The sequence below is a fragment of the Hemitrygon akajei genome, chromosome 6, assembly GCF_048418815.1.
Source record: "Hemitrygon akajei chromosome 6, sHemAka1.3, whole genome shotgun sequence".
In the NCBI taxonomy this organism is placed as follows: domain Eukaryota; kingdom Metazoa; phylum Chordata; class Chondrichthyes; order Myliobatiformes; family Dasyatidae; genus Hemitrygon; species Hemitrygon akajei.
Genome location: NC_133129.1, coordinates 46773826 through 46794191, shown reverse-complemented (window position 1 = coordinate 46794191; position 20366 = coordinate 46773826). Strand labels below are relative to the sequence as shown.

The window sequence follows — 20366 nt, the reverse complement described above, 5'->3', positions numbered from 1 at the left end:
CCAGAAATTAGGCTGCAAATATTAAATACTTCATTCGATCTGTGCATATATCTTGCCTTAAACTGAGTTACAATGTGTGCTTCTAAATTTAAACTATGAAAATGTAATGAAATAATTTGTCACACTCAAAAGTTGTCCATTTATTCCGAGTCCGTGAGTCTGCATTATAGTATTCCTGTGAAAATCAGGGACTTCGTAAAATTTTGATGCAAAACCTTTTAACTGATACTTTTTAAACCATAATTTTCATTTGTTGAGAAAAATGGCGCTAGTCACTTTATAGTTCATTAAACGAGGACAATTGACAGTACCTATTCAAGGAGAACATGGCCCATCTACTTTAACCGTTCATTCCTAATGATTAAGCTTTTTATTTCAATTGACCCATTACTAAAATACTTCTGCCGTGAGTTTACCGTGACCCCATCTCATATTTTAAAAGCCCGGAAAAAAATAGTATTCCTTTTTCTTATTTAATTTCCGGTTAAATAAACGATTGCTCCTTAATTCTGGGTGGTCTCTGTAATTACTATTTTTGTCTTCATAGAACAAGCATTTTTAAAACGATCGGCTTAACTCAAAAGTTTACACACACACACACACACACACACACACACACACACACACACACACACACACACACACACACACACACACACACACACACACACACACACACACACACACACACACACACACACACACACACACACACACACACACACACACACACACACATAACGGGAACGGACCCAAATTTATTTCTCATTTCTTCATTTCAACAACGCATCTGAAAGCAGCCGTCACGGTATCAGTTATGATTTAAAGGCAAATTTCACTGTTATTATAAGAACGCTTAAAATATAAAAGAGAACAGGAAGAATGAACGAATTGGATTTGGCATTTGCAAACTTTCGTAGAAAGGGTGTTATTTCTGGAAAAGTCCCTCCGTTTTCCTGAGAGTTTCTGGACGCCTCTCCCTTGCACAAGCTTCTTCCTGCGGGACATTCAATAACTAATACCCAGCTGAAGCATCTTCTGTGCCAGGAGTGTGGACAATTCACCCCCCAGCTTGGGTGAAGTTCTCGTGTGTATTCTCCAAATTAACAATGCAGGCAGCATTAGGGTCATCTGTAAACAAGTGAACATTTTCAGATACTGGAAATCAAAGTAACACACAAACTGCTGGAGGGACTCAGCAGGTCAGGCCCATCAATGGAAAGAAGTAAACAGTCGAGTTTTGGGCCAAGAGCCTTCATCGGGACTGGCAAAGTGGATAGCTTTTCACCCGAAATGTTAATTCTACTTTTCCCCCTCCATAGATGCTGTATTATTTGCTGAATGTTTCAAGCATATTCTGTTTTTATTGAAGTCTCACATTATGTATCCTCAAAGTAAATAATTTTAGGGAGCACACTGTACTCAAATATTTATGATCATCAGTATTAGTGTTCCTGCTCATGCATAAACACTTTAATTTGAAAATGGTCATGTGTATAGTCAACTATTCTTTTCAACTACTAAGTTTCAGCTGGGTGTAAATGTGGACAAGACAAAAGAGATGATTGTGGAATTCGGAAGGCACAAGTTGACCACTCTCCATTGAACATCAATGGCACTGCTGTGGGGAGAGAGAAGAGCACAAAGTTCATTGGTGTGCACATAGCAAACAATCTAACCTGGGCCCACAACACCTCCTCACTAGTTAAGAAGGCAGAGCAGCGACTGCACTTTCTGAGGAGACTGATGTGTGCAAGGCTTCCCACGCCCATTCTAACAAGTTTCGACAGGAGCACCATCAGGAGAGTCCTGTCTGACTGAATTATGGAGTGGTACAGAAGCTGCAAAGCTTCAGACTGCCAGATTCTACAGAGGGTAATAAAAACTGCCAAGAGGATCACCAGTGTCTCCGTCTCTCTATTTGTAACATCTACCAGGAGTGTTGTGTACTCTTTGACTGTTACCATGTGGAAGGGGATCATCAGGTCTAGGACTGCCAGACTGGGCAACAGCTTCTTCCTCCAGGCTGTGAGACTAATGAATACCCTGCTACCACCAAGGTCTCACCACTAAGGCTGAAAGCTGCTTACTTGTTTACCTGTGCTGCACTTTGAATTATATTTTATTAACTTATTTGTGGTAATATATCATTTTATGTGCTGTGTGTGATATGTTTTGTGAGTGCACCATGATCTGGAGAAGTATTGTTTCATTTGGTTGTACATATGTACAGTCAGATGACAATAAGCTTGAACTTGAAAATAGTTATTATAAACAATATAATTCCTAATGCTGCATTACCACAAAACTCAATGGTAAAAGGGCAAGGAAAACTCATAGTGATTATCACCTACAGCTGATTAATCCTCTTTCACATCAAACTGCAGACAGAGAAAAAATATATTCAGGAAGAAATGCAGCACCCTCTGCAGCTCTTGGGAAATTCTGGCCCATCACTGGACAAAGTGGGGAAGCAGTATTTAGGATAAGTGGCAAAGGTGTGGACCGCCTCACAAACTACCCACCTACCTGCCACAACAACCAATTTCTGCCCTATTTGGGAAAGTGTCTGCAGGTCCCACTTTTTGGCTTCGTTAGCCCACCTCAGAACTCACAGAACCAGTGGGTAGCATGACATCATTGATCCAAAGGACTGCCTAAGAATACAGGAAAAAGATGAAGAAGGCATCAAACACAATTTGGAAGAAATAGGAAGGGTATTACTCTATGCCCTTGCTACTCTCAATATGTCCATCAACTTGAGCAACTCAGTAGTGCAACCAAAGTCCAAGATGGCCAAATCCTGAAGGATTTAAGTATCTTACTGGATTAGTGGCAGGTATTCAGTTCAACAGCCTAAAAAAACCATTTGACCTTGTCATCACCAATCTACCTTTTGCCAGTGCATTTGTATTCAACAGTTTTTTTGGAAGTATCCTAGACCAAAAGACCTGTTCCTTTGCTATACTGTAAAAGTACAGATTCAGAAAGTCAATCAGCATTCAAACAGACTCTTCAGCACAGGTTTACACAGAATTGTTTACATTAATCGTATACTAAACCCAACTTATTCTCTCCTCAATCTTCCCACACTTACCTACACACCTGGAGCAATTTACAGTAGCTACATATCTTTTGGATGTGGGAGACTCAGCATTTACTCATGCTTCGTCCAATCATCCCTTCCTCTTCCTCTGTGACCATAGTATCCACAGATGCTCTGAACCAGTCCACTACATTAAACAAAAACATTAGATGTGAGTTAGAGGCAGATGACTCTTTATAACACATTCTCAAAATGCTGGAGGAACTCAGCAGGCCAGGCAGCATCTATAAAAAATTGTAAACAGTTGACATGTCAGGTCTGGACCTGTCCTGATGAAGGGTCTCAGCCCAAAATGTTGACTGTTTATTCATTTCCATAGATGCTGCCTGGCCTGCTGAGTTCCTCCAGCATTTTGTGTGTGTTGCCTGGATTTCCAGCATCTGCTGATTTTCTCTTGTTTGTGAGATGACTTTTTATGTTGATTGCAGGACACTCTAAAACACTGGACACACAGGATGCACACTGATGACTGATGAAATTGCATTGATTTCACACAATGGTGCAAATTCTGTTTCTAAAGTAGTTTTGAAATTATAAATTCTATAATTATCTCCCACTTACCTATTTTAATAGGATGCTTTAATAGGAAGTCCAGATTCTAATTCCTTATGCTGATGCTCATTGTGGCTGAAATATAAAGAGCCAAAGATTGAATTAACCCATGGAAGAACTTGAATCATTGAAAAGTGTGTGTGTCCATGGTCATATTTTGAGAGGAGGGGTGGGATGTAAAGTAATTTGCCAAATTTAGTTGAAATATAAACATGTACCATGAGTCAGATTTTACTCCACCTAGAACATTCATTTTTAGGAAGATGTATTAGTCACTATACGCAAGAAATTGGTTCTTTGTTAACTAAATCAACCTACTTGCCTTATTATCATTCTTGGTTTGATAATCACCCATTTCTGCATTCTCATATTGTCCATCACATGTAGGGTCATAGATCCACAGAGCATGGAAAGTGGATGTCTTTTTCACCATGTCCAAGCTTGCCATCTCCCAGTATTTGGACCATTCTCAAAGTTCAAAGTAAAACTTATTATCAGAGTACATACACGTCACCACATACAACCCTGAGATTCTTTTTCCTGTGGACATACTTAGGAAATCTATAGAACAGAAACTGTAAACGGGATCAATGAACAACAAGCTGTGCAAATGCAAATATAAATAAATAGCAATAAATAACAAGTATGAAAAAACATGGAATGAAAGAACATGGAATAACAAGATAAAGAGCCATTAAAGTGAGACCATCGGTTGTAGGAACACCAGAAATAGAATGAGTGTAGTTATCCCCTTTTGTTCAGGAGCCCCCTTTTGTTCTTGAACTTGGTGGTGTGGGTCCTGAGGCACCTGCACCTTCTACCTGATGGCAGCAGCGAGAAAAGAGCATGGCCTGGGTGGCGAAGATTTTTGAAGATGGATGCTGCTTTTCTATGCCAACTCTTCTATGCATAAGCCATTCAAGTGCTTATCTACAGACTTCATAAATACTGTTGATGATCTTGCTTCCACCACTCTTTGGGTGATTAAGGATCCCCTTAAATCCCCTCTGGATCTCTTTGCCAAATCATTAAACTATGTCAATCTATAAGCTAAGGAAAAATTAACAGCAGTCCACCCAATTTATATGCCCATCATTTGATATACTTGTACCTCGATCATGTTGCTTCTTAACCTCCTCCACTCCAGGAAGAATGTAGTTTTTCCAATACCTCCTCATAACTGAAATGCTCAATCTTTGGCAACATCCTGTTGAATCGCCTCTGCACCAACACTACTATTATTGTATTTTACTTACAGTGTGTTGCTCAGAATTGCATGCAGTACTCCAATTTAGGCATAAATTAAGTTTCATAAAGTTGGAGCATAACCTCAATGCTTTCATATTTAATGTTAAAATTAATGAAAGTCAGTATTCCAGATGCCTTCCTAACCAAATCATTCACTGATACTGCCATCTGCAAGCATCACTGGACTGGTTCTCTGAGGTCCCACTGCTCATCAAAGCTCTGTAAGATCCTACAGTTCATGGTATATGTCCTAGTCTCATTTGCACTCCCAAAATGCATCATCTGATCTTCATCTTGGTAGAACTCTAATCGGCCATATATCACCAATACAGCAATATCACCTTATGGCCTAAGACTACCCTCTATGCCATACACAACACTGTGAATCAATATGTTATCAAGTTCTCATCATTGGCTAGTATCAATACCAAAGACTGGAGCCGGAAAATTGATCAGAAGTCTGGAAGTTGAAGCTCTATGGCCAAATCCTGGAGGCCTGTCCTGGAATTGGAGGACAGTCTGCGTATGTGGATGGGTGGGAAGGGAGGAAAGGGGCTGTTCTCAGGTTGTTGTTGTTGTTGTTTTGTTGCTTGTTGTGTACTGTTTTGGTGTGTTCTATGGTGTCCTGCTGAACACTGGGCATGCTATGTTGGTGTAGGAATTTGTGGCAACACTTGTAGGATGCCCCCAACACATCTTCTGTGTGTGTTCATTGTTAATGCAAATGATGCATGTCATTGTATGTTTCAGTATACATATAATAAATAAATTTAAATTTGAATCTCAATCTTTTTGTCATCAGCAAACTCACTGATCGTGCCTCCTAACTTCACATCGAATCATTCACATATATTATTAACAGTAAGGGTCCCTACACTGACCCTGGAGAATTACCTCTCATCACAGGCATCCAATCACTAAAACAACTGTCTATCATCATTCTCTGTCTCCTAGCTACACAGTCAATTTTGAATCTAGTTTGTCAACTTGTCCCAAATGCCATGGGACCCATGGGCCAATTCCCTGTGTGGAACATTGAGAAAAGCTTATTGAAGCCTAGGAAACCATATCTACTGCACTGCCCTTATTAATACACTTGGTTACCTCTCCAAAATCTCAATCAGATTGGTCAGACAGGAACTGCCTTTGATAAAGCCATGCTGGCTGTCTCTGCTGATATCCTATAATTCCAAATGATCGTTAATCATGACCCGCAGAATTTTCTTCAATAACTTCCCTATCACCTATATCAGATTCACATTTACCAGGTCTTCCCTCCCTGCTGTTCTGTCTGAAAAGATGGGGACACATTTACCATTATTCAGTCAACAGAAAGCTCAGCTGTGATCAGCAAGGATTTAACATTTTCAGTTAAAACCCCATTAGTCCCCTCCCTTCTTTCCCCTAGCAATGTGGAATAGATCCCATCCAACCCTATGGCTTAACCCATATTTAAACCCACTAAGGCATCAAGAATCTCCTCTCTTTTATTGAGACTTGCACTAGACTTTCATCTTCCCTTCTGCTAAATACTTCAACTACAAAATCCAATTCCTTAGCGAAAAGTACTCATTTAGGACCACTGCTATACGTTCTGTCTCCATACACAGATTACCACTGTTGTCCCTAGTACATTCTACTCTTTCCCTGGTTATTCGTTTGTCCTCAATATATTTATAGAATGCCTTTAGATTAATCTTAATCCTGCCTGTCAGTGATATTTTGCCTGTTTGCTTTCATAATTTCTGTTCCAAGCACCCCTCTACACTTCTATTACTCCTAATAGGACTTGTTCATCTAAGTGTCTTTTATTTTTAGTCAACCCTCAATAAGCTTCAATATCTAGAGTTCTCTGAAATTGGTTATTTCTGGTTTTCATTTTCCACAACCACTTTGACATACTGTATATGGAGTTATGGTCACTATTCCCATAATGCTCCCTTTTTGACACTCTCTCCACTTAACCAGATTCATTCTCCCAATAAAGGTCCAATAGTGTTCTTTCAATTGTTGGTTTACCTCCTACTGCATTAAAAGCTCTCCTGATCACATCTCAAAAATTCCACCTCAGCTCTCCAAGCCTTTAAGGCAAATGCAGTCAATAATCAGAAAATAAATATCCACCTGAACTATTTTTTTTATTGTATCTTCTCTGATAGCTGCTGACATATCTGTTCATCTGCCTCTTGTTGGCTGTAATACACCCCCCGAGAAGTAACAACATTGTTTTTGTTCCTAAACTTTACCAATATTGCCTCATTTTTGAAGTCTTCTAGGATATCATCTCTCAATACTGAAATAATGCAGTCATTATGACACTTCCTGTCTTACTTTCCCATCTGCCTTGCCTGAATATTTTATATCCCAAGATACTGAGTTTTTAGCATTGCCCATCTTACAATCAAATATGGCAACAATATTGTATTTCCCTAATAAATTACAGCTTTGACTTCATCAGCCTTCTTGCATTAAAACTGATGCAGTTAATTCCCCTGATGTGCATCTCTCCACGTTCTGTCTGCCAGACTTCCTATTTCTCCTCTCAATGATTGTACCTCTGCAAACATACCTAGAGCCCCATCCCCTTGCCAGCTCAATTTAATCCTTCTGCAACAGCACTAGCAAACTTTCCTATAAGGCCGTAGGCCCCTTTTCATTGGGCCTTTCAATATTCTGTAGGTTTGAACGAATTCCCTCCCATCATCTCCCATTCAAGATCACTCCCTTCCTCCCCTCTTCAGTAACTGATAGCTTGGTGTTAGTCCATTTTTTGTTAAGGTGAAACCTGTATCACTTGCACAGATCCCAGCTTCCCCAGAAACAGCCTCAATGATCCAGGAAATTAAAGCCATCATCTGCATAAACATTTTCAATCTTGCATTCTTCTCACCTATTGTTCTAATCCACTAGCTCGTGACACCAAAAGCAATCCAGCGATTACAACCTTTGCGAGTCTGTTCTTTAAGTGGCACCTAGACTCTTGTTGCAAGGTCCTCTTTTACTTTTGTTGTTTTAAAGATACTAATTTCAAGGTTAGCTTTATTTGTTACATGTATATCAAACCATACAGTATTTGCATCAAATCAAATTGAGGAGGACTGTGCTGAAGCAGCCTGCTAGGGTCAGCATGCTTCTGGTACCACATGCCCACAACTTACCCACATTAACCGTACACCTTTGGCATGTGGGAGGAAACTCGAGCATCCAGAGAAAACCCACATAGCCACAGGGAGAATGTACAAACTCCTTTCGGACAGCAGTGGGATTCGAACCCAGATCTTACAGCCGGCAGTGCAAAGCATTGCGCTAACCACTACATTACCATGCTGCCCATATACACACAATTGCTAACTGTTTATTCTCTCCCTTCAGAATGTCCTGCAACTACTTTGAGACATCTAACACCACCGACATACAGACCTGGAGTCCCTTTTATGGTTTAGAAATGCCTCTCCGATGTCCTTACAACAGAATCTCCTACCACTATTGCTCTCCAAGTTTGGTTCCCCCTCTCTGTACAGCAACACTCTCTGTGGTGTCAACTGGGCAGTTGCTGCTGTTTTCACCTGGGAGGCCATTCCCTCCAACACAGTGCACTTGTTAGAAATGGGAGTGACCACGGGATATTCCTACCCTACCTACTTGCCCTTCCTGGATGTCACCCATCTGATCTCTTTCTGTTTCTGTTGAGTGACCAGCTAACCAAGCATACTGCCCTATGTGTTATCGATCTGAAACATACTGAACTGAATTTTTATATAATTTCTGAAAATTCAATAACTGAACCAATAGTCACTAGGTTATTGATAGGAGCAGTCAACTGTCAATCCCCTTTAGTAATTGCTTCTTCTAATCTGTGGCCAAGGCTGTCTTTACAAAGAGTAGTGCTTCCTTCTAGTCTGATGCTTTCTAAAGAAGCAGCTGAGCAGCAAGCAAAAATATTATGGTAGTCCATTCACGCCTGTGTCAGTGCTAATTCTTCAGCTACTCTAATTTCCATTCATCCCTGCCGCTTTCCCGACTGCTTCCAGAATTAACACTGGTACACCAGAGAATCTGTTCTCCAGAAGCTCAAGACTTCTCTAATCTCTTTTGGAATTCTGCAATACCATACATGACAACACCTCCCATTTGTCTTCTTTCTGTCCACTGATTTTATAATTATTCCTTTTCTTAACAATAACGTTATCACCACCAAACGTAATAAAATCAGAGCACTCGTCTTTGCACTCTGTTGATTCAACATTATTTTAGCAATTTTACAATGTCTTTTTGTTGATTTCTCCACTCATGCCACAGGCAAGGATTTCTTAAGTCAAATGAGTTCCAGATATGGTGGAGTTCTTCTTGATTCTGCCCTTTTAGGTTCAACAACAAATCCATCTAGTTTATGAGGTCTGGCAGGCATTGCACCATTTACCTCAGAGACACAGGAATATGTAAGAAAATCTACTTGCCCTGGAGCACTTCATCTGTTGGTCCCACACAGTCAATCTGTCCCATTTCTCATGAAGACTTTTGTCTGTGGATTTGAAGCTTGGACCACCAATGAAGAGTTTACACAGCTGTTTGCATTCTTCCTGTTTTCCTCAAAGAGAGAGGACAGCATTTGGTTCTCAATGCCACAAAAATGGCTCCAAGCAGAAAGAGGCTCAACAAAGTGCAGCTGCCTTTTTGACTTTTGTTTCCCCTCAAATGCCAATTTCCATAATTGTGTTATGTAATCCCCCTCTATCCTTAATTCTGTTGCAGAATTAATACCAACATTAAGTTTTATTTCTGCCATTTCCTTACTGTTGACTAAAATAATACATGTGATTCCTCCTACCATCAATTTTGAAATCTCTGAAATTTAAATTCTTATAATATATTTTCAATTCCCTTTACTCCAATGCTACCTTCTCCTGTCCTGAAAATGTTTATTTACCATACCCCAAGGAGATTTGAACTCTTTTACTTTTGCTCTTTTGCCCTCACAACAGCTTTCTAAAGAACAAAAAAATATGTTGATAATCGCAAAAATACTCAAAAGCTTCTATAGATGTACCGTGGAGAGCATTCTGACAGGCTGCATCACTGCCTGGTGTGGGGGGGGGGGGGGGGGGGGAGCTACTGCACAGGACCACAAGAAGCTGCAGAGGGTTGTAGATTTAGTCAGCTCCATCTTGGGTACTGATCTTCAAAGTACCCAGGGTATCTTCAAGGACTGTGTCTCAGAAAGGCAACGTCCATTATTAAGGACATCCAGCATCCAGGGCATACCCTTTTCTCACTGTTACCATCAGGTAGGAGGTACAGAAGCCTGAAGGCACACACTCAGCGATTCAGGAACTACTTCTTCCCTTCTGCCATCTGATTCCTAAATGGACATTGAACCCATGAACACTACCTCACTTTTTAATGCATATTAATCCTGTTTTTGCACAATTTTTAATATATTCAATATACATATACTGTAATTGATTCACTTACTTATTTTCCTTCTATATTATGTAATGAATTGAACTGCTGCTACGTTAACAAATTTCATGACACATGCCTGTGCTAATAAACCTGATTCTGAAGTTATTCACTATATTAGAATTCTATCTTATTTGAAATTGCTAGCATGATTTCAGCTTAGCCATCCCATCAGCCATTGGTTTACTAAGAGTTATAGTTTTGTTACTGGTAAAGACACATTTTGATAACTCACCTGCAATTGCCTTTGACACAACCAAAGCTATGTTTCTGCCACCATATTAATTGAAACGGAATTCATATTAACCTACCATCATTATTTAATCTTGTCTCAAAGTATGCTAGAGCTAATGTTTGATTTCATAATTTTTCCAGTACCTCAGATACTTTTTCTTCACTCATTATATGTTGTATCCTTTCTTTTGCAGAAGAATCCTTTCTATGTTTATCAGCTTTCTTCAAACTAGGTAAACTTCATGTATTGAATCTCCATTCCTTCTTAACAAATGGCAATTAACTATATTTTGTTAGGTTGTATGAGATTGCCTCAAAGGGATAATTCTTTGAAAGAATGGTTGGACTGTATCTCACTGCTCACTTAGCACCTAACAATACATGGCTTGAATACAGCAACATTATTTTTTATTTCAAGATAAGTTTGAATTTAGTGTCCCTTCTGCCCCCTGATCATTACATTTCTATTTTTCCATTAGCAAGTATTGGTTCTCTTTTTCACAATGGAATAATTTTTAATTTTACTTTCAACCAAGGCTTAGATACTTACCTTCTCTGAGAATTTTTCAGTATAATTCTTAGATTTTATTCAAGGAAGTGCAATTTTAAAAATGAGTTTTTTTTTCTCATCTTTACTGTCCATGATCTCACCATAAAATATATATTTGTGTATCACACTAATGCATGTTTTTCTTAATTTCTATAAATATTTATTGGAATAAAAAATAACAGTTTTAAATTTCCAACAAAACTTCTCTATTTATTTTGCTTAGCACCTTGAATTGGAATCCTTCAACTAACAATTTGCAAATCTTGGATAAAGTTCTTGAAGTTTATAAAACAATGTATTTACCAATTCCTTTTCCCTTATCTTGCCGATACTATAAATCAATGAAGCCATTCATGAAAATTATTATTTTGATTAAATGGATAGATGTACAAAACAGATCATATGAATAAATATTAAACTACGATATCTATTACTTCGATTCACACTTTATAATTTCTCCATTTCCCTCTTTACAGCCCCATCCAAGGGGTAAGTTTTCATAATTACTAGTTCCTTTCCTTCATAAAAGACTGCATCACTGTTCTCATCCCACCACCCCACCAAGTTTCACTATTTTATCTTAGTTCCATACAGGTTACTAATCTTTCCCAAGGTAATTTGACAGAACTTCCTGAGAATTTTTTTCAAAATGTTTAAGAAGTAATAGCTTTATATTGGACATCTTCCAATAGCTAAAGATTTCTTCTAAACCTAATGAACTAACAAACAGGACAGTTAAAAGGTTATTAAGTTCATTATATCCACTTTCAGACTTCTAAGTGAGGGGGTTATTTGGAGTTGATAAATTGGCTGTCCGAAATGCTTGTTTTATATTACTATGACTTTTATTCTGTTTAAATTTTTCCCACAGTTTCTGGAAACTTGATCACAAGTAACTGTCCATTCTCTTCAAGATTGAAGATTGATGATAAGCAGTAATTTGGTAACTACATATTCCTATTTCCTGCATCTGAGGTTCTCATTAAATTTTAATTGATCATTTGTTCATTGTACTTTTGAATTGAACTCACATGCAATCTTACCTTCTGAATATCTATTGTTAATTTTCTGTTTCATTTTATGACTTGCCACTACTTCCTCACAACTAAGTTGTTCAGTATTGAGAAAGTTATTGAGAATGCCCTACATGATACTGGGCGTTATAAACATGAAGTACCAGAGCAAGGAGCTTATGATGAACTTTTAGGAAATGCTAGCTAGAGACTGAGTTCAGTTCTGGAAGGTGTGAAAGGTGTGAATGGTTGGAGAAGGTGCAGCAAGTATTTACCAAAATGAATTAAATGGGGGTGTTAATGTAGATAGACTGAAGAATCTGGTGGTTATGTTATTTGGGACAGAGGAGGTTGTGAGGAGTTCTGAGAGAGCTATTTAAAATCATAAAGGGTAAAGGTAAAGTAGATACAGGGAAACTGTTTCTATTGGTCGAGAGGCCAAGATCATAAAATGTCGGTGATTGGTGAAAGAACCAACACCACCATGAAGAATTGTTTTAGGCAGTGAATGTTTGTGGTCCGGAGTGCTCCGTCAGCGAATAGCACAATAAGTGAATTAGTAGCTGAATCTAATGGCACATTAGATTCAGTTGTAGCATTTAAAGGGATGTTGAATAAATAACCAAAAGGGGATAAATGTAGAATTGCGAGGCCGGGGCAGGGGACGGAACCAGCTAAACTGTATTCTGGCATGGGCTTTACCGTCAAGTAGGCACAATCGATCTTATCACAGCTCTGGAAGAAATAGTATCCCAGTCTTCCGGTTATTTTCTAGAGTCGTTACATTAATTTGATTTTGCACATTAACACATGTGTTAGTGTAGTGGTGCAAACACCATGAATAATGCTTTGTTTGAGCATGAGAATTACCAACGAACCCCTAAAATTTAACGGAGTCACGAACCTTTTAGCCTGCAGTTGGCGAATCACTTCTCTTCTTGAGGTCTCTGGGATTGGACGGTTAGATTTTAACTCCCAACCGGAGCTGCCTTTGCCAAGTCTTAGGCTGCCGGCAAAGGTCACCAGATTAGCTAAAATTGGACAAATTCTGCGTGGAATTCTGACATGATATCGTATGGTCAATGTCTGACCCGCGGCCGATTCACCACGTTTATAGTTGGAAGGGGCAAGCCTCCTCTAAGTTATGTTGCAGGGTATTGGGTCCAGTGGGCAGGCTGGTGGGTACGGACAGGATCTAAACTGACTTCCGATATGTTTTATGCAGCATCATGCCTGAACGTGATTAGCTCCCGGAGTGGGGTGCTGTCTGTGAAGCTGTGGCGGGATCCACTATGCTTAACGTTGCAGGTGTTTGTGGAAGCCGACTTCCCATTTATCCAGTTCACTGAGGCTGGAAGTCTCGATCCCGGACTCTTACATTCTTCCGGGGGGGGGGGGGGTGGCGAGCCCTCCGGTGCTAAAGCAACGCCTACTGGAACTGGCATTCATGGTCCCCGCAGGGTTGACCTAAAAATGATCACTAGTCTCAAAAGGAGAACACAAACCGCTGGAAAAAAAAATGGTCCGGGGCAAGAATTTCATTGTGTCGGAAACACGCTCTTTTCCTAATAGTGGTTTCGTCTGGCTTCTTAATTTAACCAATTAGTAACCGCTGGTATGCTACAACTGTATACAATGCTTCATTCACTAATTTCCTCCAAATATTCTATTTGCAACCACTGAATTGATAATTGATGGTTTTGAATTGTTTTAAAGAGACACCATCCGGCGAAACGTTGGCAGATCTGAAACTGCGGTCTCGCGTTGTTCCTGTGCTCCTGGTTACGGCAGTTTACCAGGAAGGGTGATGGGGCTGTAATTGCTTTTTAAAAGATTGCTGCCAGTATCCTGGACCACACAAGAAGTCTCAGTCATTGTCAAGCTGTTACAAAACGAATACAGCCGCCCCCGAGGATGGATGTTACTTTGTGAAGAAGATATTTTGTCCGCGTGCATATAAGCCTATAAAGAGATAGCAGATGCAATTTTATTTTAATGCACGTAAATTTCACTTTATGTGTATATCTTAAACAAAATAAAAGTTGCACGTAACTACATGGAAGCAAATATCAGTACTTTGAACTAATAATCTTAGACCATAAGAGAAAATGTGCAATGCAAATATTGACAGTCAAGAGACCGCGTGCCCTGATGCCTTCCTGATCATCGTTAAGAGCTTCAACCAGGCTAGTTTGACAAGTCTCTGACAAACTACCACCAGCAGGTCACCTGCGGGACCAGAGACAACGCACCGGATCAAGAATGCTTCCATTTCCACCCCACCGCCGCACTTTGGCAAGTCCGATCACCTGGCTGTACTTCTACTCCCAGCGAATAGGCTGAGACTGACAGCCGCGATCCCACTTTTGAGGATGGTGAAGGTATTGTCAAAGGAAGCGGAGGAGCATTTACAGGACCTCTTTAAATCAGTGGTTTGATCCTGTTCGGGGATTCATCTTCAGATCTAAATGAACATCTACAGCTGCCACTGACTGTGTGGACGAAAATATTCCTCCAAGAGCATAGCAAGCCTTCCCGAACCAGATGGACTGGGAAATCCGCATACTGCCGAGGGCTAGATGTATCATGTTTAAGACCCACGATCCAAAATCCCACAAGAAGCCCCGGCATACCTGCCGAAGGACATTGTGAGAGCGAAAAGGCAACTCCGAGTCAGGCTAGAGACACAATCGGATGAACGTCCTCTGTGACAGGATTTGCATCAATTAGTTCTTATAAAGCGAATCCTAACAGCATGCATGGTTGTAAATGGATGCTTCAGTCCCCGATGAAGGTCGGCGTGTTTTAGGCACGTAAGGTGGAATTCGCCTGCGCGAACCCCTGCAGCATCCGGTGACCCTGCGATCCCTGTCTCGGTGGCTGATGTCTGATCACCCTTCAAGAGGTGAACCCCAGCTACGCGTCAGGCCCGATGGTGTACCTGGCGGGGTACCAGACACCTGTGCCAATCCGCTGGCTAGAGTGTGGAAGATCTTCTACCTCTTACTGCTGCAGCGGGAGATTCCCACCTGCTTCAAAGGGGCAGCGATCATTCCGGAGCCCAAGAAGAGTAGGGCGAGCTGTCTCAATGGCTATTGCCCGGTGGCGCTCACAATTACCGTAATGAAGTGTGCTGCAAGAGGTTGGTGATGCCTGACAAAGGACTCGGGCCTTTCGCAATTTGCCCACCGCCGCACCAGGTCTAAGCGATGGCAATCTCACCATCGGTCTATTACAGCTCGGTGTTGAACACCACAATCCCCTCGGTGTTAACGACCAAGCTTCAAAACCTGGGCTTCTCTGCCTCCTACTGTAACTATATCCACGACTTTTTATTGGGAGATTGCAGCGAGCGTGGATCTGTACTCGCTCACTATCAACACACGCATCAGAGGGATGCACGGTGAGCCCACCGCTCTGCTTTCTCTAGACACATGACTGTGTGTCTGAGAGCAGCACAAACGCCATCGTTGGTGACATGGCTGTTGTTGGTAGTCAACTCAGATGGCGACGAGGAAACTTCCAAGAAACAAATAGATCGGATAGTGGAGCTGTGTCACTCTTCGTCAGCAAGACCAAGGAATTGAATGTGGACTTCATAAAGGGGAAGATGGGGGTACGTCGCAGTCCTCGTTACAGGGTCAGCGATGGGAAGGGGGAGCAGTTTCGAGTGCCTGGGCAGCGATATCTCAGACGACCTATACCAGGTCCAACATGTCGATGCAATCACACAGAAGGCATGCCAGCAGTTTAAGGAGATTTGGTATGTCGCCAAAGACTCCAGCAAACTTGCATAGGTGTCTCGGGGCCAACCTTCTGCATGGTTGTGTCACAGCCCAGTGCGGAGTCTCCAATACACAGGATGGCAGGACGCTGCAGAGGGAATTCCACTGAGTCAGCCCCCACACACACACACAAGCCTCCCCGCCATCGAGGACAACAAATTCACGTCATTTGTCAGTGATAGTAAATCTAATTCTGGTGTTACTTTGGTGTACAAATTGTTTATTGGATGGATCTGAGATAACTTAGCAGGCGTTATGACGTCTCACTAAACACTTTAACGAACTTCTATAGATGCACCGTGGAGAGTATCCCAACTGGTATGGAAACGCCAATGCCCAGGAACAGAATAGGCTACAGAAAGTGGTGGATACAACCTGGTCCATCACAGGCAAAGCCCTCCCCGCCTTGAGTACATTTACATGGAGCGCCGCCGCGGGAAAGCAGCGTCCACCAACAACGACACGCTACATTCAGGTTCCGTTCTTCTCACTGCTACCACCGGGAAGGCGGTACAGACCCTTAGGTCCTCTATCAATATGTTCAGGAACAGCTATTACCCTACAACCATCAGGCTCCTGAACCAGCGAGGATTACTTAATTCACTACTACTCTGAACGGGTTCTACAAACTACGCACTAACTTTCACCGACTCATGTTGCCCGTGTTGGTTTTATTTGCTCAGTTTGTGCTGGTCGTTTTTTTTTGCACATTAGTTGTGTCAGCCTCTGTCTGTTTGTGCAGTTTTCCGTAACATCCTGTTGCATTTCTTTTTTCTTGTAAATGCCTACAAGAAAATGAATCTCGAGGTAATACAGTATATGATAGCGTATGTGTAATTTGATAATAAACTTACATTGAACTTTAAACTTTGGCGTGAATATGTTTAAAAAGAATGTTGTTAACAAAGGACCACCAAGCATATCCAACTAGAGATGAAATACCTGAGTTGCCTATCCTTACATAGACTCAGTAAACACTTTATTGGTACACCAGTTAATGCTCAGTTAATGCAAATATCGGCCAATCATGTGGTAGCCGCTCCATGCATACAAACATGCAGACGTGGTCCAGAGATTCAGTTGTTGTACGGATCAAACATCAGAATGAGGAAGAAATATGATCTAGGTGTCTTTGACGGTGGAATGATTGTTGGTGCCAGATGGGGTGGTTTGAGTATTTTAGAAACTTCTGTTCACCTGGGGTTTTCATGCACATACAGTTTACAGAGAATGGTGCGGAAAAAAACCATTCAGTGAACGCCAGTTCTGTGGGTGAAAACGTCTTGATAATTAGAGTGTTTGGAGGAGAATGGCCAGACTGGTTCAAGCTGACAGGAAGGAGACAGAAACTCGTTACAACAGTGGTGCGGAGAAGAGCGCCACTGAACACTCAAAATTTGAACTGGGCAAGCTACAGCAGCAAAATACCACGGACATACACTCTGTGGCTACTCTATTAGGTATTAGAGGTATTTCTGAACCCTCTAATAAACTACAGAATTTTAAATTTCTAACAAAGTGGCCACTGAATGTATTTTACATGTGTTCTGAATTTGCTATAAGTGAATACAGTATTTGCATACCTCGGTATCTAAAAAGGTGAAATCGTATACATTGTCATGTGGAGTCAGATATATTTGTCGCTGAACAAATTCTGCTTAAATTCGAAAGCACCAATAGCTGTGATGTCCTACCTTCCCCTACTGGAGCACCTCAGGGCGAATAGGGATCCTGAATAATACCGTCGAATGAAAGGTCTTGGCCCGAAACGTCAACTGTTGGTTCTCCTCCACTGCTGCTGACTTGCTGAGTTCCTCCATCATCTGTGTGTGGTGTTCAAGATTTCCAGCATCTTCAGAAGCTGTTGCATTTATGAACAATACTTAGTTAGAAATATTTTATATTCACTAAAAGATCAGAAAATGCACAATGAGCTCAAATCCGATCACCCTGAGACTTTAACTTTATTTGTTCTTTTCAATTAATATGTGTGAGAGAAACCGGATGATTTGCATGATAAGCCGTAGAGGAATAAGGTCAACCACACTGTTAATACTTTTAATAAATGCATCAATATTCAATTCCTAACTTACAACAAAGCACAGATATTATCGACCAGGCAAAGGTGAGCTGGTATATTCACAACAGGAGTGTAACATTTCGCACAATCACGATACAGTATTTGCACAGTGAAACCCTTGGATGTTGACATGTGGGTGTATAATCAATAAAACGATAGTAAACAAGATGACTAGTGCAATCGGTTACTGATTAACTATTTTTAATTGTAGTAAATCCTTGCCCACATCATTTTCTTACATCAGCTGCTTGACTGATGTTCCCCATGAAACATTACAGTCAGCAAACAAGGCAATAAAAGTCCAAGTCCACTCAATGTAAATAGATATATATCTAGAATCCTCCAATAGTCAAATGGCCTTACCCAACCTTTTTAGATCATTACTGTTACACTATCTATAAATCCTGTTACCTATACGACTTCAGAACTTGCTAATGTTTTTAAACACACAGTCATAAAATCTCATTGACAAGTTCCAAATCAGCCTTTCCCTGCCTAAACACCCATCGAATGACTTAATTTTGAAAAAAAAAACAGGCCTTAAGATAGGAGTTTCAAGCTTCAGAACTATATAAAATCTTTTTATCATATTGGTTTCATAGCTGCCTTTAATTGCATAAATGCAGCTGGTTTAATATTGGAGACACCTGCTAAAAGCCCTCAGTTTCTTATTGTGTTGTGTCATAAGCAACTGAACTACAAGGGAAAGTAGCTGAGGAAGCAATCGTTTTTTTCTTTGGTTTTAGCTGCTCGGTGTCAAAGCTGCATAATTTAATGAAAACAATTTAGCTTCAACAACAAGCATGTTTAATGCAGAGAAACATCCTGAAAGTTTTCACAACAGCTTAAGAAAACGCCAACTGTATGTGCAATCAATATATGGAAAAACTATCCTATGTATTTATATTTACTGTGTATTTTTATTATTGTGTTCTTTATCTTACTGTGTTTTTTGTGTGCTGCTTCAGAGCCAGAATAACAATTATTTCATTCTCCTTTACACTTATGTACTGGAAATGACATTAAATAATAAGAACACCGGAAACTGCCAGTAAACAATTTTGCTGTGTGCTGAGCAAAATCTGCCAGTACTTCCTGTGGTAGTAAAGCTACAAGAGGGGATGGGGATGTGGGCCACTGTAGAAAAGAGGCAAGAGGGGAGTAGCTGGTGAAAAGCAGTCGAATGAGTGAATTCAGTTGAGGATGGTACTGTTGCTGTAGCTTCACACCACTTGCTGCCAAATTCCTTTGTCACTTCTGGCTCAATCATTTCGAAACTCAGCTTTACCTCTCTCGATTTTTCTCTCAGTAGGTGTCAGCACATCCGAAGCCCTGCTAAACACATCTTGTTCGTACCAGTCTGTTGATCCATTTCCCTCCATATTTGCTGGTGTTATAGTTTAAATGTTTCAAATATTCTGCTTTACGATCCTTCAACCCCAAAATTTCAGTCCCACAGAAGTAACTTGTTCATCCAAGTATTCTTGTTAGGCTAGTGGTGGAAAAAACTTCTAATACACCTTCCTTTTTAGCCTTGCATTGAATCACATTGAGATGTGTCTCAATGTCAAAGGTGATTGTGAAATCTGGTTAAACCAAAAATAATTGTTTACTTGTGTGATGTTACATCTGCGTTTCTCTTATATATCTGTTACATATGACCATGTCATTCTTCTAGTAAAATTACATATATTAGGGTTGTTGACAGTAGCCTATCCAGACGTATGACTTATATCTCCAGATTTCTTTGGTAATGGTCATATCTGAATGTAATTTAGTGTTTATTTTCATCCTTGTTTTGTTGTAAGGCCGTGTCTCCAAAATGATTTAAAGTTATTTGTCCCTACTACTCAAAAAATGAAAGATTCATAATATTAAAAACATGATCTTAATTTTGCACTTTTACAGTTCAATCTTTCCTCAAAATTAATTCAGGAGGGGTTAGTCTTGTTCTTCACAGCAGCATTGCCAGGTTCCTGCATTTCTGTGGTAAGAACTGAAGAAGTAGTGAAGATATGGTCTAACAAGAGAGTTACAGTTTAAATATCACTGTTTTCAATTTGTAATGTTTTATTTTTGTTATATTATTTACCTTATCATCTGCTTTCCCAGTGGCAGTGTCTCATATTCATGTGCTGCCCTACTGAAGCTTTAAGCACTTTCAAAGTTTTCTTAGCTTCCATTGTTCAGATTTTCAAGTTCAGCCTATTTTAAAAACGGATTCATTACAGCAATTCTCCAAAACATATCACTAATGGATAATGTTTATCAGTATAAAAGACAGTTTTAAAACTATAGGTTTTTTTGGAACCTGTATTCCCTCCTGAACATTCTTTCA

At 40.3% G+C, this 20366-nt stretch overlaps 1 long non-coding RNA gene across 2 annotated transcripts; it reads right to left on the bottom strand.

The window, feature by feature from the left end:
• Positions 1-201: 201 nt before the first annotated feature.
• On the bottom strand, positions 202-13246 carry LOC140729042 (uncharacterized). 2 transcript variants are annotated; one of them, XR_012099238.1, is made up of 5 exons: positions 13068-13246; positions 3981-4233; positions 3668-3733; positions 3098-3233; positions 202-1131 (listed from the first exon to the last, which is right to left on the bottom strand). It is a non-coding gene; the product is annotated as an uncharacterized lncRNA (long non-coding RNA). The 2 variants fall into 2 exon arrangements; XR_012099237.1 differs by lacking the exon at positions 13068-13246 and having other exon boundaries at positions 3981-8644.
• Between the last annotated feature and the right edge of the window lie 7120 nt (positions 13247-20366).